Below are 27,997 nucleotides of genomic sequence, written 5' to 3'. Positions count from 1 at the left end.
AGGCACAATGCCGACTTAAGTACAAGAAGACTGGCTCTTCTTACTGTCTATGTTTTGAAACTTTCCTGTGAGACCGGTTTTAGATCCCGATGCTTCACTTCAGGTTTACTGTATCCCTCTGACAATCTTATAGACGCTGAATCACAGAAATTGTATCGGAATTAAATACTAAAGGCACAAGGCCGACTTAAGTACAAGAAAAGTGACACTTCTTACTGTTCATGTTTTGAACCATTCCTGTGACACTAGTTATAGATTCCGCTGCTTCACTTCCGGTTTACTGTATCCCTCTGACCTTCTTATTGACGATGAAACACAGAAATTGCATCGGAATTAAATACAAAAGGCACAATGCCGACTCAAGTACTAGAAGACTGACTCTTCTTACTGTCTATGTTTTGATCAATTCCTGTGACAGTAGTTAAAGATTCGGATGCTTCACTTCAGCTTTACTGTATCCCTGTGACCTTCTTATAAACGATGAAACACAGTAACTGAATCAGAAATAAATAGAAAAGGCACAACGCTGACTTAAGTACATGAAAACTAACTCTTCTTACTGTCTATGATTTGAACCTTTCCTGTGAGACCAGTTTTAGATTCCGATGCTTCACTTCAGGTTTACTGTATCCCTTGGACCGTCTTATTGACGATGAAACACAGAAATTGCATGAGAATGAAAAACAAAAGGCAAAATGCTGACTTAAGTACAAGTAGACTTACTCTTCCCACTGACTATGATTTCAACGTTTCCTGTGAGACCAGTTTTAGATTCCGATGCTTCACTTTATGTTTACTGTATCCCTTGGACCTTCTTATTGACGATGAAACACAGAAATTGCATCGCAATTAAATAGAAAAGGCACAATGCAGGCTTAAGTACAAGAAAACTGACTCTTCTAACAGTGTATGTCTTGAACCATTCCTGTGACACTAGTTACAGATTCCGATGCTTCACTTCAGGTATACTGTATCTCTCTGACCTTCTTGTTGACGATGAAACACAGGAATTGCATAGGAATTAAATACAAAAGGCACAATGCCGACTCAAGTAGAAGAAGACTGGCTCTTCCTACTGTCTATATTTTAAACTTTAGTCTGAAACCGGTTTTAGATTCCGAAGCTTCACTTCAGGTTTACTGTATCCCTCTGACCTTCTTATAGACGATGAAACACAGAAATTGCATCGGAATTAAATACAAAAGGCACAATGCCGACTTAAGTACAAGACAACTGACTCTTGTTACTGTCTATGTTTAAAACCATTCCTGTGACACTAGTTGTAGATTCCGATGCTTCACTTCAGGTTTACTGTATCCCTCTGACCTTCTTATTGTCGATGAAACACAGAAATTGCATCGGAATTAATTACAAAGGGCACAACGCCGACATAAGTGCAAGAAGACTGACTGTTCTTACTGACTATCATTTGAACATTTCCTGTTATACCAGTATTAGATTCCGATGCTTCACTATATGTTTACTGTATCCCTTGGACCTTCATATTGACAATGAAACACAGTAATTCCATCAGAATTAAATACAAAAGGCGCAGTCCTGACTTAAGGACAAGGAGACTGACTCTTCCTACCGACTATGATTTCAACATTTCCTGTGAGACCAGTTTTAGATTCCGATGCTTCACTATCTACATCTACATCTACATTGATACTCCGCAAGCCACCCAACGGTGTGTGGCGGAGGGCACCTTACGTGCCACTGTCATTACCTCCCTTTCCTGTTCCAGTCGCGTATGGTTCGCGGGAAGAACGACTGTCTGAAAGCCTCCGTGCGCGCTCTAATCTCTCTAATTTTACATTCGTGATCTCCTCGGGAAGTATAAGTAGGGGGAAGCAATATATTCGATACCTCATCCAGAAACGCATCCTCTCGAAACCTGTCGAGCAAGCTACACCGCGATGCAGAGCGGCTCTCTTGCAGAGTCTGCCACTTGAGTTTATTAAACATCTCCGTAACGCTATCACGGTTACCAAATAACCCAGTGACGAAACGCGCCGCTCTTCTTTGGATCTTCTCTATCTCCTCCGTCAACCCGACCTGGTACGGATCCCACACTGATGAGCAATACTCAAGTATAGGTCGAACGAGTGTTTTGTAAGCCACCTCCTTTGTTGATGGACTACATTTTCTAAGCACTCTCCCAATGAATCTCAACCTGGTACCCGCCTTACCAACAATTAGTTTTATATGATCATTCCACTTCAAATCGTTCCGTACGCATACTCCCAGATATTTTACAGAAGTAACTGCTACCAGTGTTTGTTCTGCTATCATATAATCATACAATAAAGGATCCTTCTTTCTATGTATTCGCAATACATTACATTTGTCTATGTTAAGGGTCAGTTGCCACTCCCTGCACCAAGTGCCTATCCGCTGCAGATCTTCCTGTATTTCGCTACAATTTTCTAATGCAGCAACTTCTCTGTATACTACAGCATCATCCGCGAAAAGCCGCATGGAACTTCCGACACTATCTACTAAGTCATTTATATATATTGTGAAAAGCAATGGTCCCATAACACTCCCCTGTGGCACGCCAGAGGTTACTTTAACGTCTGTAGACGTCTCTCCATTGATAACAACATGCTGTGTTCTGTTTGCCAAAAACTCCTCAACCCAGCCACACAGCTGGTCTGATATTCCGTAGGCTCTTACTTTGCTTATCAGGCGACAGTGCGGAACTGTATCGAACGCCTTCCGGAAGTCAAGAAAAATAGCATCTACCTGGGAGCCTGTATCTAATATTTTCTGGGTCTCATGAACAAATAAGGCGAGTTGGGTCTCACACGATCGCTGTTTCCGGAATCCATGTTGATTCCTACATAGTAGATTCTGGGTTTCCAGAAATGACATGATACGCGAGAAAAAACATGTTCCAAAATTCTACAAGAGATCGACGTAAGAGATATAGGTCTATAGTTTTGCGCATCTGCTCGACGACCCTTCTTGAAGACTGGGACTATCTGTGCTCTTTTCCAATCATTTGGAACCCTCCATTCCTCTAGAGACTTGCGGTACACGGCTGTTAGAAGGGGGGCAAGTTCTTTCGCGTACTCTGTGTAGAATCGAATTGGTATCCCGTCAGGTCCAGTGGACTTTCCTCTATTGAGTGATTCCAGTTGCTTTTCTATTCCTTGGACACTTATTTCGATGTCAGCCATTTTTTCGTTTGTGCGAGGATTTAGAGAAGGAACTGCAGTGCGGTCTTCCTCTGTGAAACAGCTTTGGAAAAAGGTGTTTAGTATTTCAGCTTTACGCGTGTCATCCTCTGTTTCAATGCCATCATCATCCCGTAGTGTCTGGATATGCTGTTTCGAGCCACTTACTGATTTAACGTAAGACCAGAACTTCCTAGGATTTTCTGTCAAGTCGGTACATAGAATTTTACTTTCGAATTCAATGAACGCTTCACGCATAGCCCTCCTTACGCTAACTTTGACATCGTTTAGCTTCTGTTTGTCTGAGAGGTTTTGGCTGCGTTTAAACTTGGAGTGGAGCTCTCTTTGCTTTCGCAGTAGTTTCCTAACTTTGTTGTTGTACCACGGTGGGTTTTTCCCGTCCCTCACAGTTTTACTCGGCACGTACTATATGTTTACTGTATCCCATGGACCTTCTTATTGACGATGGAACACAGAAATTGCATCGGAATTAAATAGAAAATGCACAATGCGGACTTAAGTACAAGAAAACTGACGCTTCTTACTGCGTATGTTTTGAACCATTCCTGTGACACTAGTTATAGATTTCGATGCTTCACTTCAGGTATGCTATATCTCTCTGACCTTCTTATTGACGATGAAACACAGAAATAGCATCAGAATTAAATACAAGAGGCACAATGCCGACTCAAGTACAAGAAGACTGGCTCTTCTTACTGCCTATGATTTGAAACTTTCCTGTGAGACCGGTTTTAGATTCCGATGCTTCACTTCAGGTTTACTGTATCCCTCTGACCTTCTTATTGACGATGAAACACAGAAATGGCATCAGAATTAAATACAAAAGGCACAATGCCGACTCAAGTACAAGAAAACTGACTCTTCTTACTGTCTATGTTTTGAAACATTCCTGTGAGACCGGTTTTAGATTCCGAAGCTTCACTTCAAGTTTACTGTATCCCTTGGATCTTCTTATTGACGACGAAACACAGAAATTGCATCGGAATTAAATAGAAAATGCACAATGCCGACTTAAGTAAAAGAAAACTGACTCTTCTTAGTGTCTATGTTTTGAACCATTCCTGTGACACTAGTTACACATTCCGATGCTTCACTTCAAGTGTACTGTATCCCTCTGAACTTCGTATTGACGATTAAACACAGAAATTGCAGCGGAATTAAATACAAAAGGCAAAATGCCGAATTAAGTACAAGAAAACTGACTCTTCTTACTCTCTTTGTTTTGAACCATTCCTGTGACACTAGTTATAGATTCCGATGCTTCACTTCAGGTTCACTGTATCCCTCTGAGCTTCTTGTTGACAATGAAACACAGAAATTGCATCGGAATTAAGTACAAAAGGCACAATGCCGACTTAAGTACAAGAAATCTGACTCTTCTTACTGTCTATGTTTTGCACCATTCCTGTGACACTAGTTATCGATTCCGATGCTTCACTACAGGTTTACTGTATCGCTCTGACCTTCTTATTGACGATGAAACACAGAAATTGCATCGGAATTAAATACAAAAGGCACAATGCCGAATTAAGTACAAGAAAACTGACACTTCTTAATGTCTATGTTTTGAACCATTCCTGTGACACTAGTTATAGATTCCGATGCTTTATTTCAGGTTCACTGTATCCCTTTGACCTTCTTATTGACGATGAAACACAGAAATTGCATCGGAATTAAATACAAAAGGCACAAAGGCGACTGAAGTACAAGAAGACTGACTCTTCTTACTGTCTATGACTTGAACTATTCCTGAGACACTAGTTATAGATTCCGATGCTTCACTTCAGGTTTACTGTATCCCTCCGAACGTCTTATTGTCCATGAAACACAGAATTTGCATCGGAATGAAATACAAAAGGCACAGTGCCGAATGAAGAACAAGAAGACTGGCTCTTACTACTGTCTATGTTTTGAACCATTCCTGTGACACTAGTTATAGATTCCGAGGCTTCACTTCAGGTTTACTGTATCCCTCTGACCTTCTTATTGACGATGAAACACAGAAATTGCATCAGAATTAAATAGAAAAGACACAATGCCGACTTAAGTACAAGAAAACTGACTCTTCTTACTGTCTATGTTTTGAAGCATTCCCGTGACGCTAGTTATAGATTCCGATGCTTCACTTCAGGTTTACTGTATCCCTCTGACCTTCTTATTGACGATGAAACACAGAAATTGCATCGGAATTAAATACAAAAGCACAATGCCGACTTAAGTGCAAGAGAACTGACTCTTCCTACTGTCTATGTTTGAAGCATTCCTGTGACACTAGTAATAAATTCCGATGCTACACTTAAGATTTACTGTATCCCTCTGACCTTCTTATTGATGAAGAGGCACAGAAATTGCATTGGAATTAAATACAAAAGGCACAATGCCGAATTAAGTACAAGAAAACTGACTCTTCTTCCTGTCTATGTTTTGAACCATTCCTGTGGCACTGGTTATAGATTCCGATGCTTCACTTCAGGTGTTCTGTATCCCTCTGACCATCTTATTGACGGTGAAACACAGAAATTTAATCGGAAATAAATACAAAAGGCACAATGGCGACCTAAGTACAAGAAGACTGACTCTTCTTACTGCCTATGTTTTGAACTATACCTGTGACGCTAGTTATAGATTCCGATGCTTCACTTCAGGTTTACTGTATCCCTCTGACCTTCTTATTGACGATGAAACACAGAAATTGCATCGGAATTAAATACAAAAGGCACAATGCCGAATGAAGGACAAGAAGACTGGCTCTTCCTACTGTCTACGTTTTGAACCATTCCTGTGACACTAGTTATAGATTCCGATGCTTCACTTCAGGTTTACTGTATCCCTCTGACCGTCTTATTGACGATGAAACACAGAAATTGCATCGCAATTAAATACATAGGCACAATGCCGACTCAAGTACAAGATGACTGGCTCTTCTTACTCTCTATGTTTTGAATCATTCCTGTGACACTAGTTATAGATTCCCATGCTTCACTTCAGGTTTACTGTATCCCTCTGACAATCTTATTGACGATGAAACATAGAAATTGCATCAGAATTAAATAGAAAAGGCACAATGCCGATTAAGTACATGAAAACTGATTCTTCTTACTATCTATGTTTTGAACCATTTCTGTGACACTAGTTACAGATTCCCATGCTTCACTTCGGTTTTATTGTATCCTTCTGACCTTCTTATTGACGATGAAACACAGATATTGCATCGGAATTATATACAAAAGGCACAATGCCGACTTAAGTACATGAAAACTGATTCTTCTTACTATCTATGTTTTGAACCATTTCTGTGACACTAGTTATAGATTCCCATGCTTCACTTCAGTTTTACTGTATCCCTCTGACCTTCTTATTGACGATGAAATACAGATATTGCATCGGAATTAAATAAAAAAGGCACAATGCCGACCTAAGTACAAGAAAACTGACTCATCTTACTGTCTATGTTTTGAACCATTCATGTGACACTAGTTATAGATTCCGACGCTTCACTTCAGGTTCACTGTATACCTCTGACCTTCTTATTGACGAAGAAATACATAAGCTGCATCGGAATTAATTACAAAAGGCACAATGCCGACTCAAGTACAAGAAGACTGGCTCTTCTTACTGTCAATGTTTTGAACCATTCCTGTGACACTAGTTATAGATTCCGATGCTTCACTTCATGTTTACTGTATCCCTATGACCTTCTTATTGACGATGATACACAGAAATTGCATCGGAATTAAATACAAAGGCACAATGCCGACTTAAGTACAATAGAACTGACTCTTCCTACTGTCTATGTTTGAACCATTCCTGTACACTGGTTATGGATTCCGATGCTTCACTTCAGGCTTACTGTATCCCTCTGACCTTCTTATTGACGATGAAACACAGAAATGGCATCGGAATTAAACAGAAAAGGCACAATGCCGATTAAGTACATGAAAACTGATTCTTCTTACTATCTATGTTTTGAATTATTTCTGTGACACTAGTTATAGATTCCCATTCTTCACTTCAGTTTTACTGTATCCCTCTGACCTTCTTATTGACGATGAAATACAGATATTGCATCGGAATTAAATACAAAAGGCACAATGCCGACCTAAGTACAAGAAAACTGACTCATCTTACTGTCTATGTTTTGAACCATTCATGTGACACTAGTTATAGATTCCGACGCTTCACTTCAGGTTCACTGTATACCTCTGACCTTCTTATTGACGAAAAAATACATAAGTTGCATCGGAATTAATTACAAAAGGCACAATGCCGACTTAAGTACAAGAAAACTGACTCTTCTTACTGTCTAAGTTTTGAACCATTCATGTGACACTAGTTATAGATTCCGATGCTTCACTTCAGGTTTACTGTATCCCTCTGACCTTCTTATTGACGATGTAACACAGAAATTGCATCGGAATTAAATACAAAACGCACAATAACTACTCAAGTACAAGAAGTCTGGCTCTTCTTACTGTCTATGTTTTGAAACTGTCCTGAGAGACCGGTATTAGATTCCGATGCTTCGCTTCAGGTTTACTGATACCTCTGACCTTCTTATGGACGATGAAACACAGTAATTGCATCGGATTTAAATACAAAAGGCACAATGCCGAATGAAGGACAAGAAGACTGGTTCTTCCTACTGTCTATGTTTTGAACCATTCCTGTGACACTAGTTATAGATTGCGATGCTTCACTTCAGGTTTACTGTATCCCTCTGACCGTCTTATTGACGACGAAACACAGAAATTGCATCGGAATTAAATACATAGGCACAATGCCGACTCAAGTACAGGAAGACTGGCTCTTCTTACTGTCTATGTTTTGAACCATTCCTGTGACACTAGTTATAGATTCCGATGCTTCACTTCCGGTTTACTGTATCTTTCTGACCTTCTTATTGACGATGAAATACATAAATTGCATCGGAATTAATTACAAAAGGCACAATGCCGACCCAAGTACAAGAAGACTGGCTCTTCTTACTGTCTATGTTTTGAACCATTCCTGTGACACTAGTTATAGATTCCGATGCTTCACTTCATGTTTACTGTATCCCTATGACCTTCTTATTGACGATGAAACACAGAAATTGCATCGGAATTAAATTCAAAAGGCACAATGCCGAATGAAGGACAAGAAGACTGGCTCTTCCTACTGTGTATGTTTTGAACCATTCCTGTGACACTGGTTGTAGATTCCGATGTTTCACTTCAGGTTTACTGTATCCCTCTGACCGTCTTATTGACGATGCAACACAGAAATTGCATCGGAATTAAATACATAGGCACAATGCCGAATCAAGTACAAGAAGACTGGCTCTTCTTACTGTCTATGTTTTGAACCATTCCTGTGACACTAGTAATAGATGCCGATGCTTCACTTAAGGTTTTCTGTATCCCTCTGACCTTCTTATTGACGATGAAACATAGAAATTGCATCAGAATTAAATAGAAAAGGCGCAATGCCGACTTAAGTACAAGAAATCCGACTCTTCTTACTGTCTATGTTTTGAAGCATTCCCGTGACACTAGATATAGATTCCGATGCTTCACTTCATGTTTACTGTATCCCTATGACCTTCTTATTGACGATGATACACAGAAATTGCATCGGAATTAAATACAAAAGCACAATGCCGACTTAAGTACAATAGAACTGACTCCTTCTACTGTCTATGTTTTGAACCATTCCTGTGACACTAGTTATAGATCCCGATGCTACATTTCAGGTTTACTGTATCCCTCTGAGCTTTTTATTGACGATGAAACACAGAAATTGCATCGGAATTAAATACAAAAGCACAATGCCGACTTAAGTGCAAGGGAAGTGACTCTTCTTACTGTCTATGTTTTGAACCATTCCTGTGACACTAGTTATTGATTCCGATGCTTCAATTCAGGTTTACTGTATCCCTCTGACCTTCTTATTGACGATGAAACACAGATATTGCATCGGAATTAAATACAAAAGCACAATGCCGACTTAAGTGCAAGGGAAATGACTCTTCTTACTGTCTATGTTTTGAACCATTCCTGTGACACTAGTTATAGATTCCGATGCTTGACTTCAGGTTTACTGTATCCCACTGACTTTCTTATTGATGATGAAACACAGAAATTGCATCGGAATTAAATACAAAATGACCAATGCCAACTCAAGTACAAGAAGACTGGCTCTTCTTACTGTCTGTGTTTTGAACCATTCCTGTGACACTAGTCATAGATTCCGATGCTTCACTTCAGGTTTACTGTATCCCTCTGACTTTCTTATTGACGATGAAACACAGTAAAGGCATCGGAATTAAATAGAAAAGGCACTATGCCGATTAAGTACATGAAAACTGATTCTTCTTACTATCTATGTTTGAACCATTTCTGTGACACTAGTTATAGATTCCCATGCTTCACTTCAGTTTTACTGTATCCCTCTGACCTTCTTATTGACGATGAAACACAGATATTGTATCGGATTTAAATACAAAAGGCACAATGCCGACTTAAGTACAAGAAAACTGACTCATCTTACTGTCTATGTTTTGAACCATTCGAGTGACACTAGTTATAGATTCCGATGCTTCACTTCAGGTTTACTGTATCCCTCTGACCTTCTAATTGACGATGTAACACAGAAATTACATCGGAATTAAATACAAAAGGTACAATGCCGACTCAAGTACAAGAAGTCTGCCTCTTCTTACTGTCTATGTTTTGAAACTTTCCTGAGAGATCGGTTTTAGATTCCGATGCTTCCCTTCAGGTTTACTGTATCCCTCTGACCTTCTTATGGACGATGAAACACAGAAATTGCATCGGAATGAAATACAAAAGGCACAATGCCGACTTAAGTACAAGATAACTGACTCTTCTTACTGTCTATGTTTTGAACCATTAATGTGACACTACTTATATATTCAGATGCTTCACTTCAGGATTACTGTATCCCTCTGACCTTCTTATTGACGATGAAACACAGAAATTGCATCGGAATTAAATACATAGGCACATAGCCAACTCAAGTACAAGAAGACTGGCTCTTCTTTCTGTCTATGTTTTGAACCATTCCTGTGACACTAGTTATAGATTCCGATGCTTGACTTCAGGTTTACTGTATCCCACTGACCTTCTTATTGATGATGAAACACAGAAATTGCATCGGCATTAAATACAAAATGCACAATGCCAACTCAATTACAAGAAGACTGGTTCCTCTTACTGTATGTGTTTTGAACCATTCCTGTGACACTAGTTATTGATTCCGATGCTTCACTTCAGGTTTACTGTATCCCTCTGACCTTCTTATTGACGATGAAACATAGAAATTGCATCAGAATTAAATAGAAAAGGCACAATGCCGACTTAAGTACAAGAAAACTGACTCTTCTTACTGTCTATGTTTGAACCATTCCCGTGACACTAATTATATATTCCGATGCTTCACTTCATGTTTACAGTATCCCTATGACCTTCTTATTGACTATGATACACAGAAATTGCATCGGAATTAAATACAAAAGCACAATGCCGACTTAAGTACAATAGAACTGACTGTTCCTACTGTCTATTTTTTGAACCATTCTTGAGACACTAGTAATAGATTCCGATGCTACACTTCAGGTTTACTGTATTCCTCTGACCTTTTATTGACGATGAAACACAGAAATTGCATCTGAATTAAATACAAAAGCACAAGGCCTACTTAAGTACAATAGAACTGACTCATCTTACTGTCTATGTTTTGAACCATTCCTGTGACACTAGTTATAGATTCCGATGCTTGACTTCGGGTTTACTGTATCCCACTGACCTTCTTATTGATAATGAACCACAGAAATTGCATCGGAATGAAATACAAAATGCACAATGCCAACTAAAGTACAAGAAGACTGGTTCTTCTTACTGTCTGCGTTTTGAACCATTCCTGTGACACTAGTTATAGATTCCGATGCTTTACTTCAGGTTTACTGTATCCCTCTGACCTTCTTATTGACGATGAAACACAGAAATTACATCGGAATTAAATAGAAAAGGCACAATGACGATTAAGTACATGAAAACAGATTCTTCTTACTATCTATGTTTTGAACCATTTCTGTGACACTGGTTATAGATTCTCATGCTTCACTTCAGGTTTACTGTATCCCTCTAACCTTCTTATTGACGATGAAACACAGATATTGCATCGGAATTAAATACAAAAGGCACAATGCCGACTTAAGTACAAGAAAACTGACTCATCTTACTGTCTATGTTTTGAACCATTCATGTGACACTAGTTATAGATTCTGATGCTTCACTTCAGGTTTACTGTATCCCTCTTACCTTCTTATTGACGATGTAACACGGAAATTGCATCGGAAATAAATACAAAAGGCATAATGCCGACTCAAGTACAAGAAGACTGGCTCTTCTTACTGTCTATGTGTTGAAACTTTCCTGTGAGCCCGATTTTAGATTCCGATGCTTCCCTTCAGGTTTACTGTATGCCTCTGACCTTCTTATGGACGATGAAACACAGAAATTGCATCGGAATTAAATACAAAAGGCACAATGCGGACTTAAGTACAAGATAACTGACTCTTCCTACTGTCTATGTTTTGAACCATTCCAGTGACACTAGTTATAGATTCAGATGTTTCACTTCAGGTTTACTGTATCCTTCTGACCTTCTTATTGACGATGAAACACAGAAATTGTATCGAAATTAAATACAAAAGGCACAATGCCGACTTAAGTACAACAAAACTGACTCTCCTTACTGTCTATGTTTGAACCACTCCTGTGACACTAGTTATAGATTCCGATGCTTCACTTCCGGTTTACTGTATCTTTCTGACCTTCTTATTGACGATGAAATACATAAATTGCATCGGCATTAAATACAAAAGGCACAATGCCGCCTTAAGTACAAGAAAACTGACTCTTCTTACCGTCTATGTTTGAACCATTTCTGTGACACTAGTTATAGATTCCGATGCTTCACTTCCGGTTTACTGTATCTTTCTGACCTTCTTATTGACGATGAAATACATAAATTGCATCGGAATGAATTACAAAAGGCACAATGCCGACTTAAGTAAAAGAAAACTGACTCTTCTTACTGTCTATGCTTGAACCATTCCTGAGACACTAGTTATAGATTCCGATGCTTCACTTCCGGTTTACTGTATCTTTCTGACCTTCTTATTAACGATGAAATACCTAAATTGCATCGGAATTAATTACAAAAGCACAATGCCGACTTAAGTACAAGAAAACTGACTCTTCTTACTGTCTATGTTTTGAACCATTCCTGTGACACTAGTTATAGATTCCGATGCTTCACTTCAGGTTTACTGTGTCCCTTTACTGTGTCCCTCTGACCTTCTTATTGACGATGAAACATAGAAATTGTATCGGGATGAAATACAAAAGGCACAATGCCGACTTAAGTACAAGATAACTGACTCTTCTTACTGTCTATGTTTTGAACCATTCCTGTGACACTAGTTATAGATTCCGATGCTTCACTTCATGTTTACAGTATCCCTATGACCTTCTTATTGACTATGATACTCAGAAATTGCATCGGAATTAAATACAAAAGCACAATGCCGACGTAAGTACAATAGAACTGACTCTTCCTATGGTCTATGTTTTGAACCATTCCTGTGACACTAATAATAGATTCCGATGCTACACTTCAGGTTTACTGTATCCCTCTGACCTTTTTATTGACGATGAAACACAGAAATTGCATCGGAATTATATACAAAAGCACAATGCCGACTTAAGTACAAGAGAACTGACTCTTCCTACGGTCTATGTTTTGAACCATTCCCGTGACACTAGTTATAGATTCCGAAGTTTGACTTCGGGTTTACTGTATCCCACTGACCTTCTTATTGATGATGAAACACAGAAATTGCATCGGAATTAAATACAAAATGCACAAGGCCAACTCGAGTACAAGAAGACTGGCTCTTCTTACTGTCTGTGTTTTGAACCATTCCTGTGACACTAGTTATAGATTCCGATGCTTCACTTCAGGTTTTCTGTATCCCTCTGACCTTCTTATTGACGATGAAACACAGATATTGAATCGGAATTAAATACAAAAGCACAATGCCGACTTAAGTACAAGTAAAATTGACCCATCTTACTGTCTATGTTTTGAACCATTCATGTGACACTAGTTATAGATTCCGATGCTTCACTTCAGGTTTACTGTATCCCTCTGACCTTCTTATTGACGATGAAACACAGATATTGAATCGGAATTAAATACAAAAGGCACAATGCCGACTTAAGTACAAGTAAAATTGACCCATCTTACTGTCTATGTTTTGAACCATTCATGTGACACTAGTTATAGATTCCGATGCTTCACTTCAGGTTTACTGTATCCCTCTGACCTTCTTATTGACGATGTAACACGGAAATTGCATCGGAATTAAATACAAAAGGCACAATGCCGACTTAAGTACACGATAACTGACTCTTCTTCCTGTCTGTGTTTTGAACCATTCCTGTGACACTAGTTATAAATTCCGATGCTTCACTTCAGGTTTACTGTATCCCTCTGACACTCTTATTGACGATGAAACACAGAAATTGTATCGGAATTAAATATAAAAGGCACAATGCCGACTTAAGTACAAGAAAACTGACTCTTCTTACTGTCTATGTTTTGAACCATTCCTGTGACCCTAGTTATGGGTTCCGCAGCTTGACTTCAGGTTTACTGTATCCCACTGACCTTCTTATTGATAATGAAACACAGAAATTGCATCGGAATTAAATACAAAATGCACAATGCCAACTCAAGTACAAGAAGACTGGCTCTTCTTACTGTCTGTGTTTTGAACCATTCCTGTGACACTAGTTATAGTTTCCGATGCTTCACTTCGGGTTTACTGTATCCCACTGACCTTCTTATTGATAATGAAACACAGAAATTGCATCGGAATTACATACAAAATGCACAATGCCAACTCAAGTACGAGAAGACTGGCTCTTCTTACTGTCTGTGTTTTGAACCATTCATGTGACACTAGTTATAGATTCCGATGCTTCACTTCAGGTTTACTGTATCCCTCTGACCTTCTTATTGACGATGTAACACGGAAATTGCATCGGAAATAAATACAAAAGGCACAATGCCGACTCAAGTACAAGAAGACTGGCTCTTCTTACTGTCTATGTGTTAAAACTTTCCTGTGGGACCGGTTTTAGATTCCGATGCTTCCCTTCAGTTTTACTGTAGCCCTCTGACCGTCTTATTGACGATGAAACACAGAAATTGTATCGGAATGAAATACAAAAGGCACAATGCCGACTTAAGTACAAGATAACTGACTCTTCTTACTGTCTATGTTTTGAACAAATCCTGTGACACTAGTTATAGATTCCGATGCTTCACTTCATGTTTACAGTATCCCTATGACCTTCTTATTGACTATGATACTCAGAAATTGCATCGGAATTAAATGCAAAAGCACAATGCCGACTTAAGTACAATAGAACTGACTCTTCCTACGGTCTATGTTTTGAACCATTCCTGTGACACTAATAATAGATTCCGATGCTACACTTCAGGTTTACTGTATCCCTCTGACCTTTTTATTGACGATGAAACACAGATATTGAATCGGATTTAAATACAAAAGGCACAATGCCGACTCAAGTACAAGACTACTGGCTCTTCTTACTGTCTATGTTTTGAAACTTTCCTGTGAGACCGGTTTTAGATTCCGATGCTTCCCTTCAGGTTTACTGTATCCCTCTGACCTTCTTATTAACGATGAAATACATAAATTGCATCGGAATTAATTACAAAAGCACAATGCCGACTTAAGTTCAAGAAAACTGACTCTTCTTACTGTATATGTTTTGAACCATTCCTGTGACGCTAGTTATAGAATCCGATGCTTGACTTCGGGTTTACTGTATCCCACTGACCTTCTTATTGATGATGAAACACAGAAATTGCATCGGAATTACATACAAAATGCACAAGGCCAACTCAAGTACAAGAAGACTGGCTCTTCTTACTGTCTGTGTTTTGAACCATTCCTGTGACACTAGTTATAGATTCCGATGCTTCACTTCAGGTTTACTGTATCCCTCTGACCTTCATATTGACGATGAAACACAGAAATTGCATCGGAATTAAACAGAAAAGGCACAATGCTGATTAAGTACATGAAAACTGATTCTTCTTACTATCTATGTTTTGAACCATTTCTGTGACACTAGTTATAAATTCTCATGCTTCACTTCAGGTTTACTGTATCCCTCTGACTTTCTTATTGACGATGAAACACAGATATTGAATCGGAATTAAATACATAAGGCACAATGCCGACTAAAGTACAAGGAAATTGACCCATCTTACTGTCTATGTTTCGATACATTCATGTGACACTAGTTATAGATACTGATGCTTCACTTCAGGTTTACTGTATCCCTCTGACCTTCTTATTGACGATGTAACACGGAAATTGCATCGGAATTAAATACAAAAGGCACAATGCCGACTCAAGTACAATAATACTGGCTCTTCTTACTGTCTATGTTCTGAGACTTTCCTGTGAGACCGGTTTTAGATTCCGATGCTGCCCTTCAGGTTTACTGTATCCCTCTGACCTTCTTATGGACAATGAAAGACAAAGATTGCATCGGAATTAAATACAAAAGGCACAATGCCGACTTAAGTACACGATAACTGACTCTTCTTACTGTCTGTGTTTTGAACCATTCCTGTGACACTAGTTATAGATTCCGATGCTTCCCTTCAGGTTTACTGTATCCCTCTGACCTTCTTATTGACGATGAAATACATAAATTGCATCGGAATTAAATACAAAAGGCACAATGCCGCCTTAAGTACAAGAAAACTGACTCTTCTTATCGTCTATGTTTGAACCATTCCTGTGACACTAGTTATAGATTCCGATGCTTCACTTCCGGTTTACTGTATCTTTCTGACCTTCTTATTGACGATGAAATACATAAATTGCATCGGAATTAATTACATAAGGCACAATGCCGACTTAAGTACAAGAAAACTGACTCTTCTTACTGTCTATGCCTCAACCATTCCTGAGACACTAGTTATAGATTCCGATGCTTCACTTCCGATTTACTGTATCTTTCTGACCTTCTTATTAACGATGAATTACATAAATTGCATCGAAATTAATTACAAAAGCACAATGCCGACTTAAGTACAAGAAAACAGACTCTTCTTACTGTCTATGTTTTGAACCATTCCTGTGACACTAGTTATAGATTCCGATGCTTCACTTCAGGTTTACTGTGTCCCTTTACTGTGTCCCTCTGACCTTCTTATTGACGATGAAACACAGACATTGTATCGGGATGAAATACAAATGGCACAATGCCGACTTAAGTACAAGATAACTGACTCTTCTTACTGTCTATGTTTTGAACCATTCCTGTGACACGAGTTATAGATTCCGATGCTTCACTTCATGTTTACAGTATCCCTATGACCTACTTATTGACTATGATACACAGCAATTGCATCGGAATTAAATACAAAAGCACAATGCCGACTTAAGTACAATAGAACTGACTCTTCCTACGGTCTATGTTTTGAACCATTCCTGTGACACTAGTAATAGATTCCGATGCTACACTTCAGGTTTACTGTATCCCTCTGACCTTTTTATTGACGATGAAACACAGAAATTGCATGTGAATTAAATACAAAAGCACAATGCTGACTTAAGTACAAAAGAACTGACTCTTCTTACTGTCTATGTTTTGAACCATTCCTGTGACACTAGTTATAGATACCGATGCTTGACTTCGGGTTTACTGTATCCCACTGACCTTCTTATTGATAATGAAACACAGAAATTGCATCGGAATTACATACAAAATGCACAATGCCAACTCAAGTACGAGAAGACTGGCTCTTCTTACTGTCTGTGTTTTGAACCATTCATGTGACACTAGTTATAGATTCCGATGCTTCACTTCAGGTTTACTGTATCCCTCTGACCTTCTTATTGACGATGTAACACGGAAATTGCATCGGAAATAAATACAAAAGGCACAATGCCGACTCAAGTACAAGAAGACTGGCTCTTCTTACTGTCTATGTGTTAAAACTTTCCTGTGAGACCGGTTTTAGATTCCGATGCTTCCCTTCAGGTTTACTGTATCCCTCTGACCTTTTTATTGACGATGAAACACAGAAATTGCATGTGAATTAAATACAAAAGGCACAATGCCGACTTAAGTACAACAAAACTGACTCTCCTTACTGTCTATGTTTGAACCATTCCTGTGACACTAGTTATAGATTCAGATGCTTCACTTCAGGTTTACTGTATCCCTCTGACCTTCTTGTTGACGATGAAACACAGAAATTGTATCGGAATTAAATACAAAATGCACAATGCCGACTTAAGTACAACAAAACTGACTCTCCTTACTGTCTAAGTTTGAACCATTCCTGTGACACTAGTTACAGATTCCGATGCTTCACTTCCGGTTTGCTATATCTTTCTGACCGACCTTCTTATTGACGATGAAATACATAAATTGCATCGGAATTAAATACAAAAGGCTCAATGCCGACTTAAGTACAAGAAAACTGACTCTTCTTACTGTCTATGCTTGAACCATTCCTGAGACACTAGTTATAGATTCCGATGCTTCACTTCCGGTTTACTGTATCTTTCTGACCTTCTTATTAATGATGAAATACATAAATTGCATCGGAATTAATTACAAAAGCACAATGCCGACTTAAGTACAACAAAACTGACTCTTCTTACTGTCAATGTTTTGAACCATTCCTGTGATACTAGTTATAGATTCCGATGCTTCACTTCAGGTTTACTGTGTCTCTCTGACCTTCTTATTGACGATGAAACACAGAAATTGTATCGGAATGAAATACAAAAGGCACAATGCCGAATTAAGTACAAGATAACTGACTCTTCTTACTGTCTATGTTTTGAACAATTCCTGTGACACTAGTTATAGATTCCGATGCTTCACTTCATGTTTACAGTATCCCTATGACCTTCTTATTGACTATGATACTCAGAAATTGCATCGGAATTAAATGCAAAAGCACAATGCCGACTTAAGTACAATAGAACTGACTCTTCCTACGGTCTATGTTTTGAACCATTCCTGTGACACTAATAATAGATTCCGATGCTACACTTCAGGTTTACTGTATCCCTCTGACCTTTTTATTGACGATGATACACAGAAATTGCATCTGAATTAAATACAAAAGCACAATGCCGACTTAAGTACAAGAGAATTGACTCTTCTTACTGTATATGTTTTGAACCATTCCTGTGACACTTGTTATAGATTCCGATGCTTCACTTCAGGATTACTGTGTCCCTCTGACCTTCTTATTGACGATGAAACACAGAAATTGCATCGGAATTAAACAGAAAAGGCACAATGCTGATTAAGTACATGAAAACTGATTCTTCTTACTATCTATGTTTTGAACCATTTCTATGACACTAGTTATAGATTCTCATACTTCACTTCAGGTTTACTGTATCCCTCTGACTTTCTTATTGACGATGAAACACAGATATTGAATCGGAATTAAATACAAAAGGCACAATGCCGACTAAAGTACAAGGAAATTGACCCATCTTACTGTCTATGTTTTGAACCATTCATGTGGCACTAGTTATAGATTCCGATGCTTCACTTCTGGTTTACTGTTTCCCTCTGACCTTCTTATTGACGATGTAACACGGAAATTGCATCGGAATTAAATACAAAAGGCACAATGCCGACTCAAGTACAAGAATACTGGCTCTTCTTACTGTCTATGTTTTGAGACTTTCTTGTGAGACCGGTTTTAGATTCCGATGCTGCCCTTCAGGTTTACTGTATCCCTCTGACCTTCTTATGGACAATGAAACACAAAGATTGCATCGGAATTAAATACAAAAGGCACAATGCCGACTTAAGTACACGATAACTGACTCTTCTTACTGTCTGTGTTTTGAACCATTCCTGTGACACTAGTTATAGATTCCGATGCTTCCCTTCAGGTTTACTGTATCCCTCTGACCTTCTTATTGACGATGAAATACATAAATTGCATCGGAATTAAATACAAAAGGCACAATGCCGCCTTAAGTACAAGAAAACTGACTCTTCTTATCGTCTATGTTTGAACCATTCCTGTGACACTAGTTATAGATTCCGATGCTTCACTTCCGGTTTACTGTATCTTTCTGACCTTCTTATTAACGATGAAATACATAAATTGCATCGGAATTAATTACAAAAGCACAATGCCGACTTAAGTACAAGAAAACTGACTCTTCTTACTGTCTATGTTTTGAACCATTCCTGTGACACTAGTTATAGATTCCGATGCTTCACTTCAGGTTTACCGTATCCCTCCGACCTTCTTATTGACGATGAAACACAGAAATTGAATTGGATTAAATACAAAAGGCACAATGAAGACTTAACTACAAGAAAACTGACTCTTCGTACTGTCTATGTTTTGAACCATTCCTGTGACACTAGTTATAGATTCCGATGCTTCACTTCAGGTTTACTGTATCCCTCTGACCATCTTATTGACGATGAAACACAGAAATTGCATCGGAATTAAATACAAAAGGCACAATGCCGACTTAAGTACAAGAAAACTGACACTTCTTACTCTCTATGTTTTGAACCATTCCTGTGACACTAGTTATAGATTCCGATGCTTCACTGCAGGTTCACTGTATCCCTCTGACCTTCTTATTGACGATGAAACACTGAAATTGCCTTCGAATTAAATACAAAAGGCACAATGCCGACTTAAGTACAAGAAAACTGACTCTTCTTACTGTCTATGTTTTGAACCATTCCTATGACACTAGTTATAGATTCCGATGCTTCACTTCAGGTTTACTGTATGCCTCTGACCTTCTTGTTGACGATGAAACAGAAATTGCATCGGAATTAAATACAAAAGGCCCAATGCCGACTTAAGTACAACAAAACTGACTCTTCTTACTGTCTATGTTTTGAACCATTCCTGTGACCCTAGTTATGGGTTCCGCTGCTTGACTTCAAGTTTACTGTATCCCACTGACCTTCTTATTGATAATGAAACACAGAAATTGCATCGGAATTAAATACAAAATGCACAATGCCAACTCAAGTACAAGAAGACTAGCTCTTCTTACTGTCTGTGTTTTGAACCATTCCTGTGACACTAGTTATAGTTTCAGATGCTTCACTTCAGGTTTACTGTATCCCTCTGACCTTCTTATTGACGATGAAACATAGGAATTGCATCTGAATTAACTAGAAAAGGCACAATGCCGACTTAAGTACAATAGAACTGACTCTTCTTACTGTCTATGATTTGAGCCATTCCTGTGACACTAGTTATAGATTCCGATGCTTGACTTCGGGTTTACTGTATCCCACTGACCTTCTTCTTGATAATGAAACACAGAAATTGCATCGGAATTACATACAAAATGCACAATGCCAACTCAAGTACGAGAAGACTGGCTCTTCTTACTGTCTGTGTTTTGAACTATTCATGTGACACTAGTTATAGATTCCGATGCTACACTTCCGGTTTACTATATCTTTCTGACCTTCTTATTGACGATGAAATACATAAATTGCATCGGAATTAAATACAAAAGGCCCAATGCCGACTTAAGTACAAGAAAACTGACTCTTCTTACTGTATATGTTTTGAACCATTCCTGTGACACTAGTTATAGATTCCGATCCTTGACTTCGGAGTTACTGTATCCCACTGACCTTCTTATTGATAATGAAACACAGAAATTGCATCGGAATTACATACAAAATGCACAATGCCAACTCAAGTACGAGAAGACTGGCCCTTCTTACTGTCTGTGTTTTGAACCATTCATGTGACACTAGTTATAGATTCCGATGCTACACTTCCGGTTTACTGTATCTTTCTGACCTTCTTATTAACGATGAAATACATAAATTGCATCGGAATTAATTACAAAAGCACAATGCCGACTTAAGTACTAGAAAACTGACTCTTCTTACTGTCTATGTTTTGAACCATTCCTGTGACACTAGTTATAGATTCCGATGCTTCCCTTCAGGTTTACTGTGTCCCTCTGACCTTCTTATTGACGATGAAACACAGAAATTGTATCGGAATGAAATACAAAAGGCACAATGCCGACTTAAACACAAGATAACTGACTCTTCTTACTGTCTATGTTTTGAACCATTCCTGTGACACTAGTTATAGATTCCGATGCTTCACTTCATGTTTACAGTATCCCTATGACCTTCTTATTGACTATGATACAGAAATTGCATCGGAATTAAATGCATAAGCACAATGCCGACTTAATTACAATAGAACTGACTCTTCCTACGGTCTATGTTTTGAACCATTTACGTGACACTAATAATAGGTTCCGATGCTACACTTCAGGTTTACTGTATCCCTCTGACCTTTTTATTGACGATGAAACACACAAATTGCATCTGAATTAAATACAAAAGCACAATGCCGACCTAAGTACAAGAGAACTGACTCTTCTTACTGTATATGTTTTGAACCATTCCTGTGACACTAGTTATAGATTCCGATGCTTCACTTCAGGTTTACTGTATCCCTCTGACCTTCTTGTTGACGATGAAACACAGAAAATGCATCGGAATTAAACAGAAAAGGCACAATGCCGATTAAGTACATGAAAACTGATTCTTCTTACTATCTATGTTTTGAACCATTTCTGTGACACTAGTTATAGATTCTCATGCTTCACTTCAGGTTTACTCTATCCCTTTGGCCTTCTTATTGACGATGAAACAACGATATTGAATCGGAATTAAATACAAAAGGCACAATGCCGACTTAAGTACAAGGAAATTGACCCATCTTACTGTTTATGTTTTGAGCCATTCATGTGACACTAGTAAAAGATTCCGATGCTTCACTTCAGGTTTACTGTATCCCTCTGACCTTCTTATTGACGATGTAACACGGAAATTGCATCGGAATTAAATACAAAGGGCACAATGCCGACTCAAGTACAAGAATACTGGCTCTTCTTACTGTCTATGTTTTGAAACTTTCCTGTGAGACCGGTTTTAGATTCCGATGCTTCCCTTCAGGTTTACTGTATCCCTCTGACCTTCTTATTAACGAAGAAATACATAAATTGCATCGGAATTAATTACAAAAGCACAATGCCGACTTATGTACAAGAAAACTGACTCTTCTTACTGTCTATGTTTTGAACCATTCCTGTGACACTAGTTATAGATTCCGATGCTACACTTCAGGTTTACTGTATCCCTCTGACCTTTTTATTGACGATGAAATACATAAATTGCAACGGAATTAATTAGAAAAGGCACAATGCCGACTTAAGTACAAGAAAACAGACTCTTCTTACTGTCTATGTTTTGAACCATTCCTGTGATCCTAGTTATAGGTTCCGCTGCTTGACTTCAGTTTTACTGTATCCCACTGACGTTCTTATTGATGATGAAACACAGAAATTGCATCGTAATTAAATACAAAGTGCACAATGCCAACTCAAGTACAAGAAGACTGGCTCTACTTACTGTCTGTGTTTTGAACCATTCCTGTGACACTAGTTATAGTTTACGATGCTTCAATTCAGGTTTCCTGTATCCCACTGACCTTCTTATTGACGATGAAACATAGAAATTGCATCAGAATTAAATAGAAAAGGCACAATGCCGACTTAAGTACAAGAAAACTGACTCTTCTTACTGTCTATGTTTTGACGCATTCCCGTGACACTAGTTATAGATTCCGATGCTTCACTTCATGTTTACAGGATACCTATGACCTTCTTATTGACTATGATACACAGAAATTGCATCGGAATTAAATACAAAAGCACAATGCCGACTTAAGTACAATAGAACTGACTCTTCCTACGGTCTATGTTTTGAACCATTCCTGTGACACTAGTAATAGATTCCCATGCTACACTTCAGGTTTACTTTATCCCTCTGACCTTTTTATTGACGATGAAACACAGAAATTGCATATGAATTAAATACAAAAGCACAATGCCGACTTAAGTACAAAAGAACTGACTCTTCTTACTGTCTATGTTTTGAACCATTCCTGTGACAGTAATTATAGATTCCGATGCTTGACTTCGGGTTTACTGTATCCCACTGACCTTCTTATTGATAACGAAACACAGAAATTGCATCGGAATTACATACAAAATGCACAATGCCAACTCAAGTACGAGAAGACTGGCTCTTCTTACTGTCTGTGTTTTGAACCATTCCTGTGACACTAGTTATAGATTCCGATGCTTCACTTCAGGTTTACTGTATCCCTCCGACCTTCTTATTGACGATGTAACACGGAAATTGCATCGGAATTAAATACAATATGCACAATGCCGACTCAAGTACAAGAAGACTGGCTCTTCTTACTGTCTATGTTTTGAAACTTTCCTGTTAGACCGGTTTTAGATTTCGATGCTTCCCTTCAGGTTTACTGTATCCTTCTGACCTTCTTATGGACGATGAAACACAGAAATTGCATCGGAATTAAATACAAAAGGCACAATGCCGACTTAAGTAGGAGATAACTGACTCTTCTTACTGTCTATGTTTTGAAAAATTCCTGTGACACTAGTTATAGATTCCGATGCTTCACTTCAGGTTTACTGTATCCCTCTGACCTTCTTATTGACGATGAAACAAAGGAATGGTATTGGAATTAAATACAAAAGGCACAATGCCGACTTATGTACAAGAAAACTGACTCTTCTTACTGTGTCCCTCTGACCTTCTTATTGACGATGTAACACAGAAATTGCATCGGAATTAAATACAAAAGGTACAATGGCGATTTAAGTACAAGAAAACTGACTCTTCCTACTGTCTATGTTTTGAACCATTCATGAGACACTAGTTATAGATTCCGATGCTTCACTTCAGCTTTACTGTATCCCTCTGACCTTCTTATTGACGATGAAACACAGAAATTGCATCGGAATTAAATACATAGGCACAATGCCAACTTAAGTACAAGAAAACTGACACTTCTTACTCTCTACAAGAAGGCTGGCTCCTCTTACAGTCTATGTTTTGAACCATTCCTGTGACACTAGTTATAGATTCCAATGCTTCACTTCAGGTTTACTGTATCCCTCTGACCTTCTTATTGACGATGAAACACAGGAGTTGTATTGGAATTAAATACAAAAGGCACAATGCCGACTTAAGTACAAAAAAACTGACTCTTCTTACTGTCTATGTTTGAACCATTCCTGTGACACTAGTTATAGATTCCGATGCTTCACTTCCGGTTTACTGTATCCCTCTGACCTTCTTATTGACGATGAAATACATAAATTGCATCGGAATTAATTACAAAAGTCACAATGCCGACCTAAGTACAAGAAAACTGACTCTTGTTACTGTCTATGTTTGAACCATTCCTGTGACACTAGTAATAGATTCCGATGCTTCACTTCAGGTTTACTGTGTCCCTCTGACCTTCTTATTGACGATGTAACACAGAAATTGCATCGGAATTAAATACATAGGCACAATGCCGACTAATGTACAAGAAGGCTGGCTCCTCTTACTGTCTATGTTTTGAACCATTCCTGTGACACTAGTTATAGATTCCGAAGCTTCACTTCAGGTTTACTGTATCCTTCTGACCCTCTTATTGACGATGAAACACAGAAATTGCATGATAATTAAATAGAAAAGGCACAATGCCAACTTAAGTACAATAAAACTGACACATCTTACTCTCTATGTTTTGAACCATTCATGTGACACTAGTTATAGATTCCGATGTTTCACTTCAGGTTTACTGTTTCCCTATGACCTTCTTACTGCCGATGAAACACAGACATTGCATCGGAATTAAATACAAAAGCACAATGTCTACTTAAGTACAGTAGAACTGACTCTTCCTACAGTTTATGTTTTGAACCATTCCTGTGACACTAGTATTGGTTCCGATGTTACACTTCAGGTTTACTGTATCCATCTGACCTTCTTCTTGACGATGAAACACAGAAATTGCATCGGAATTAAATACATAGGCACAATGCCGACTCAAGTACAAGAAGACTGGATCTTTTTACTGTCTATGTTTTGAACCATTCCTGTGACACTAGTTATAGATTCCGCTGCTTGACTTCAGGTTTACTGTATCCCACTGACCTTCTTATTGATGATGAAACACAGAAATTGCATCGGAATTAAATACACAATGCACAATGCCAACTCAAGTACAAGAAGACCGGCTCTTCTTACTGTCTGTGCTTTGAACCATTCCTGTGACACTAGTTATAGATTCCGATGCTTCACTTCAGGTTTACTGTGTCCCTCTGACCTTCTTATTGACGATGTAACAAGGAAATTGCATCGGAATTAAATACAAAAGGCACAATGCCGACTCAAGTACAAGAAGACTGGCTCTTCTTACTGTCTATGTTTTGAAACTTTCCTGTGAGACCGGATTTAGATTTCGATGCTTCCCTTCAGGTTTACTGTATCCCTCTGACCTTCTTATGGACGATGAAACACAGAAAATGCATCGGAATTAAATACAAAAGGCACAATGCCAACTTAAGTACAAGATGATTGACTCTTCTTACTGTCTATGTTTTGAACCATTCCTGTCACACTAGTTATAGATTCCAATGCTTCACTTCAGGTTTACTGTATCCCTCTGACCTTCTTATTGACGATGAAACACAGGAATTGTATTGGAATTCAATACAAAAGGCGCAATGCCGACTTAAGTACAAGAAAACTGACTCTTCTTACTGTCTATGTTTGAACCATTCCTGTGACACTAGTTATAGATTCCGATGCTTCACTTCCGGTTTACTGTATCCCTCTGACCTTCTTATTGACGATGAAATACATAAATTGCATCGGAATTAATTACAAAAGGCACAATGCCGACTTAAGTACAAGAAAACTGACTCTTCTTACTGTCTATGTATTGAACCATTCCTGTGACACTAGTTATAGATTCCGATGCTTCACTTCAGTTTTACTGTATCCCTCTGACCTTCTTATTGACGATGTAACACAGAAATTGCATCGGAATTAAATACAAAAGGTACAATGCCGATTTAAGTACAAGAAAACTGACTCTTCCTACTGTCTATGTTTTGAACCATTCATGTGACACTAGTTATAGAATCCGATGCTTCACTTCAGGTTCACTATATCCCTCTGACCTTCTTATTGACGATGAAACACAGATATTGCATCGGAATTAAATACAAAAGGCACAATGCCGACTTAAGTGCAAGAAAACTTACTCATCTTACTGTCTATGTTTCGAACCATTCATGTGACACTTGTTATAGATTCCGATGCTTCACTTCAGGTTTACTGTATCCATCTGACCTTCTTATTGACGATAAAACACAGAAATTGCATCGGAATTAATTACATAGGCACAATGCCAACTTCAGTACAAGAAAACTGACACTTCTTACTCTCTACAAGAAGGCTGGCTCCTCTTACTGCCTATGTTTTGAACCATTCCTGTGACACTAGTTATAGATTCCGATGCTTCACTTCAGGTTTACTGTATCCTTCTGACCTTCTTATTGACGATGAAACACAGAAATTGCATCGGAATTAAATACATAGGCACAATGCCGACTCAAGTACAAGAAGGCTGGCTCCTCTTACTTTCTATGATTTGAACCATTCCTGTGACACTAGTTATAGATTCCAATGCTTCACTTCAGGTTTACTGTATCCCTCTGACCTTCTTATTGACGATGAAACACAGGAGTTGTATTGGAATTAAATACAAAAGGCACAATGCCGACTTAAGTACAAAGAAACTGACTCTTCTTTCTGTCTATGTTTGAACCATTCCTGTGACACTAGTTATAGATTCCGATGCTTCACTTCCGGTTTACTGTATCCCTCTGACCTTCTTATTGACGACGAAATTCATAAATTGCATCGGAATTAATTACAAAAGTCACAATGCCGACCTAAGTACAAGAAAACTGACTCTTGTTACTGTCTATGTTTGACCCATTCCTGTGACACTAGTTATAGATTCCGATGCTTCACTTCAGGTTTACTGTGTCCCTCTGACCTTCTTATTGACGATGTAACACAGAAATTGCATCGGAATTAAATACATAGGCACAATGCCGACTAATGTACAAGAAGGCTGGCTCCTCTTACTGTCTATGTTTTGAACCATTCCTGTGACACTAGTTATAGATTCCGAAGCTTCACTTCAGGTTTACTGTATCCTTCTGATCTTCTTATTGACGATGAAACACAGAAATTGCATGAGAATTAAATAGAAAAGGCACAATGCCAACTTAAGTACAATAAAACTGACACTTCTTAGTCTCTATGTTTTGAACCATTCATGTAACACTAGTTATAGATTCCGATGTTTCACTTCAGGTTTACTGTTTCCCTATGACCTTCTTACTGCCGATGAAACACAGATATTGCATCGGAATTAAATACAAAAGCACAATGCCTACTTAAGTACAGTAGAACTGACTCTTCCTACAGTTTATGTTTTGAACCATTCCTGTGACACTAGTATTGGTTCCGATGTTACACTTCAGGTTTACTGTATCCATCTGACCTTCTTCTTGACGATGAAACACAGAAATTGCATCGGAATTAAATACATAGGCACAATGCCGACTCAAGTACAAGAAGACTGGCTCTTCTTACTGTCTGTGCTTTGAACCATTCCTGTGACACTAGTTATAGATTCCGATGCTTCACTTCAGGTTTACTGTG

Source organism: Schistocerca serialis, chromosome 12 (assembly GCF_023864345.2).
Source record: "Schistocerca serialis cubense isolate TAMUIC-IGC-003099 chromosome 12, iqSchSeri2.2, whole genome shotgun sequence".
In the NCBI taxonomy this organism is placed as follows: Eukaryota; Metazoa; Arthropoda; class Insecta; order Orthoptera; family Acrididae; genus Schistocerca; species Schistocerca serialis.
The sequence above is the reverse complement of the archived record's forward strand: the minus strand, read 5'-3'. Positions refer to the sequence as shown.